Source organism: Heterodontus francisci, chromosome 11 (assembly GCF_036365525.1).
Source record: "Heterodontus francisci isolate sHetFra1 chromosome 11, sHetFra1.hap1, whole genome shotgun sequence".
In the NCBI taxonomy this organism is placed as follows: Eukaryota; Metazoa; Chordata; class Chondrichthyes; order Heterodontiformes; family Heterodontidae; genus Heterodontus; species Heterodontus francisci.
In genome coordinates this window covers 120,988,731-120,993,444 of record NC_090381.1, presented here as the reverse complement: position 1 = coordinate 120,993,444, position 4,714 = coordinate 120,988,731, and positions in this window count along the sequence as shown.

Sequence of the window (4,714 nt, the reverse complement as noted above, 5' to 3'; positions counted from 1 at the left end):
TCTTCCCCCCCCCTTCTCTCCCCCCCCCCTTCTCTCCCCCCCTTCTCTCCCCCCCCCTTCTCTCCCCCCCCTTCTCTCCCCCGCCCCCCCTTCTCTCCCCCCTCCCCCCTTCTCTCCCCCCTCCCCCCTTCTCTCCCCCCCTCCCCCCTTCTCTCCCCCCCTCCCCCTTCTCTCCCCCCCTCCCCCCTTCTCTCCCTTCCCTCCCCCTCCCCCTTCTCTCCCTTCCCTCCCCCCTCCCCCCTTCTCTCCCCCCTCCCCCTTCTCTCCCCCCTCCCCCCTTCTCTCCCCCCCTCCCCCTTCTCTCCCCCCTCCCCCTTCTCTCCCCCCTCCCCCCCTTCTCTCCCCCTCCCTCCTCCCCCTCTCCCTTCCTCCCCCTTCTCTCCTTCCTCCCCCCTCTCCCCTTCTCTCCTTCCCGCACCCTCCCCCTCCCCCTTCCTCCCCCCCTCCCCCTTCTCTCCCCCCCCTCCCCCCTCTCTTCCCCCACCCCCTCCCCTCCCCCCCCTCCCCCCCCCTCCCCCCCCCTCCCCCTCACCCCTCCCCCCCCTCCCCCCTCTCTCCCCCCCTCCCCCCTTCCTCCCCCCTCCCCCCTTCTCTCCCCCCCTCCCCCCTTCTCTCCCCCCCTCCCCCCTTCTCTCCCCCCCCCCCCCCTCCCCCCTTCTCTCCCCTCCCTCCTCCCCTCCTCCCTCCCCCTCTCCCTCCTCCCCCTCCTCCCTTCCCTCCCCTTCCCCTCCTCCCCCCTTCTCTCCCCTCCCTCCTTCTCTCCCCCTCCCCCCTTCTCCTTCCCCCCTCCCCCTCCCCCCTTCCCTCCCTCCCTCCCCCTCCCCCTCCCCCTCCTTCCCCTCCCCCTCCCTCTCCCCCCTCCTCCCCCCTCCCCCCTCTCCCCCTCCCCCTCCTCCCCCCTCCCCCCTCCCCCTCCTCTCCCCCTCCCCCCCTCCCCCTCCCTCTCCCCCCTCCCTCCCACCCTCCCCCCTCCTCTTCCCCTCCCCCCTCTCTCCCCCTCCCCCCTCTCCCCCTCCCCCCTCACCCCTCCTCTTCCCCCTCCCCCTCCTCTTCCCCTCCCCCCTCCCCACCCTCCCCCCCTCCCCCCTCCCCCTCCTCCCTCCCCTCCCCCCTCCCCCTCCCCCCTCCCCTTCCCCCTCCCCTCCCTTCCCCTCCCCTTCCCTTCCCCCTCCCCCTTCCCCCTCCCCCTTCCCCCCTCCCCCTCCCCCTCCCCCCTCCTCCCCCCCCCTCCCCCCTCCCTCCTTCCCCTTCCCCTCCCCCTCCTTCCCCCTCCCCCTTCCCCCCTCCCCCTTCCCCACTCCCCCCTCCCCCTCCCCCCTCCCCCTTCCCCCCTCCCCCCTCCCCCTCCCCCTTCCCCCCTCCCCCCTCCCCCTCCCCAACTTCCCCCTCCCCCCTCCCCCCTCCCCCCTTCCCCCTCCCCCCTTCCCCTCCACCCTCCCCTCCCCCCTTCCCCTCCCCTCCCCTTCTCCCCACCCTCCCCTCCCCTTCTCCCCACCCCCCTTCCCCTTCTCCCCATCCCTCCCCTCCCCCATCCCCATCCCCTCCTCCCCATCCCCATCCCCCCTCCCCATCCCCATCCCCCCTCCCCCTCCCATCCCCATCCCCCTCCCATCCCCATCTCCCCCTCCCTCCCCTTCCCTCTCCCCCTCCCCTCCCCTTCTCCCCCTCCCTCCCCCTCTCCCCCTCCCCCTCCCCTTCTCCCCCTCCCTCCCCTCCCCCCTCCCCTCCCTTCTCCCCCTCCCCCTCCCCATCCTTCCCCCACCCCTCCCCCCTCCCCCTCCCCTCTCCCCCTCCCCCCATCCCCTCCCCTCTCCCCCTCCCCTCCCCCCTCCCCTTCTCCCCCACCCCTCTCCCCCCCTCCCCCCTCCCCCATCCCCCTCCCCCCATCCCCCTCCCCCCTTCCCCCCCCTCCCCTCTCCCCCTCCCCCTCCCCCCTCCCTTCTCCCCCTCCCCTCCCCTCCCTTCTCCCCCTCCCCTCTCCCGTCCCCTTCTCCCCCTCCCCCTCCCCTCCCCTCTCCTCTCCCCCTCCCCCTCCCCCTCCCCTCCCCCTCCCCTTCTCCTCTCCCCCTCACCCCCTCCCCTCCCACCCCTCCCCCCCTCCCCTTCCCCCCTCCCCTCCCCCCCTTCTCCCCCTCCCCTCCCCTCCCCTCTCCCCCTCCCCTCCCCTTCTCCCCTCCCCTCCCTCCCCCTCCCTTCTCCCCCTCCCCTCCACCCCTCCCCTCTCCCCCTCCCCTCTCCCCCCCCCTTCTCCCCCTCCCCATCCCCCCTCCCTCCCCTCCACCCCTCCCCACCCCTTCTCCCCCTCCCCTCCCCTTCTCCCCCTCCCCTCCCCTTCCCCTCCCCTCCCCTCACCCCCTCCCTCCCCACCCCCCCTCCCCCTCCTCCCCCTTCTCCCCCTCCCCTCCCCTTCTCCCCTTCTCCCCCTCCCCTCCCTCCCCTTCCCCTCCTCCCCTCCCTGCCTTCCCTTCCCCTCCCTTCTCCCCCTCCCACTCCCCCTCCCCTCTCCCCCTCCCCTTCACCCCCACCCCTTCTCCCCCTCCCCTACTCCCCCTCCCCTCCCTCCCTCCCCTCCCCTTCTCCCCCTCCACTCCCTGCCTCCCCCTTCCCCTCCACTTCCTCCACCCCTCCACTCCCCTCCCCTCCCTCCTCCACTCCCTCCCCACCCTCCTCCACTCCCTCCACTCCCACCCACTCCCTCCACCCCCTCCCCCTCCCCACCCTCCCCTCCCCCTCCCCCCCTCCCCTCCCCTCCCTCCCCTCCCATCCCCTCCACTCCCCACCCCCTCCCCCACCCCTCCCCCTCACCCTCCCCCCCCACCCCTCCCCTCCCCTCCCCTCCCACCCCACCCCCTCCCACCCCACCCCACCCCTCCCCCTCCCCTCCCCACCCCTCCCCACCTCCCCCCCCTCCCCCCACCCCCTCCCCTCCACCTCCCCTCCCCTCCCCTCCCCCCCCCCCACCCCTCCCCCTCCTCCTCCCCTCCCCTCACCCCTCCCCCCTCCCACCCCCTCCCACCCTCCCCACCCCCCCCCTCCCCCCTCCCCACCCCTCCCCTCCCCCACCCCTCCCCCCACCCCACCCCCCCTCCCCACCCCCCACCCCCCCCCCTCCCCACCCCCCTCCCCACCCCCCTCCCCTCCCCCTCCCCACCACTCACCCCCTCCCCTCACCCCTCCCCACCCCACCCCTCCCCACTCCCCTCCCCTCCCCACCCCTCCCCTCCCCACCCCCTCCCCACCCTCCCCTCCCCCACCCTCCTCCCCTCCCCTCCCCTCCCTCCCCTCCCCTCTCCACCCCACCCACCCCTCCCCACTCCTCCCCTCTCCTCTCCCCTCCCACCTCCCTCTCCCTCTCCCTCTCCCCACCCCTCCCCTCTCCCCTCCCTCTCCCTCTCCCCTCCCCTCCCCTCTCCTCTCCCTCTCCCTCTCCCTCTCCCCCTCCCCTCCCCTCTCCCTCTCACCCCACCCTCTCCCTCTCCCCCCCCTCCCCTTCTCCCCCCTCTCCCCTCCCTTCTCCCCCTCTCCCCTCCCCTTGTCCCCCTCCCCCCATCTCCCCCACCCATCCCCTCCACACCCTCCCCTCCCCTTCTCACCCTCCCCTTCACACCCCACCCCTTCTCACCCTCCCCTCACCTCTCCCCCCTCCACTCTCCCTCCCCTCTCCCTCCCTTCCCCTCCCTCCTCCCTCTCCCTCCCCTCCCCTCCCCTCTCCTCCCTCTCCCCTCCCCCTCCCCCTCCCTCTCCCTCCCCTCCCTCTCCCACCCCTCCCCACCCCTCCCCTCTCACCCCATCCCCTCCCTTCTCCCCCTCCCCTCTCTGCCTCCCCTCCCCTTCTCCCCCTCCCACTCCCTCCCCTCCCACCTCCTCACCCTCCCACCCACCTCCTCACCCCCCACACCCCACCCCTCACCCTCCCCACCCCCTCTCCCTCCCTCACACCCTCCCCTCCCCCTCTCCCCCCCTCCCCCTATCCCTCCCCTTCCCCTCCCCTCTCCCTCCCCTCCCCTCTCCCTCCCCCTCCCCTCCCCTCCCCCTCCACCTCCCCACCCCTCTCCCTCTCCCTCCCCTCCCCCACCCCTCTTCCCTCCCCCTCCCCTCCCCCCACTCCCCCACACCCCACCCCACCCTCCACACCCCCTCTCCCCTCCCCCACCTCCCCTCCCCCTCTCCCCCCCCCCCTCCCTCACCCCCCCCTCCCCTCCCTCCCCACTCCCCCTCCCTCCCCCACCCCCACCCCTCACCCCTCCCACCCCTCACCCCTCCCCCTCCCCTCTCCCTCTCCCCTCCCCTCTCCCTCCCCTCCCCCCCCCACCCTCCCCCCACTCCCCTCCACCTCCCCTCCCCCTCCCCCTCACCCCCACTCCCACCCTCCTCCCACCCTCACCCTCCCCCACTCCCCTCTCCCCCACCCCCCTCCCCTCACCCCCTCCCCACCCCTCCCCCTCACCCTCCCCTCCCCCACCCCCTCACCCCTCCCCCTCCCCCCTCACCCCCCCCTCTCCACCCCACCTCCCCTCCCCCCTCCCCTCCCCCTCCCCTCCCCACACCCCTCCTCCCCACCCCTCCCTCCCTCCCCCACCTCCCACCCCACTCCACCTCCCTCCCCCTCCCCATCTCCCCTCCTTCCCCACCTCCCCCTCCCCTTCTCCCACTCCCCCCTTCTCACCCTCCCCTCCCCCTTCTCACCCCTCCCCTCCCCTTCTCACCCTCCCCT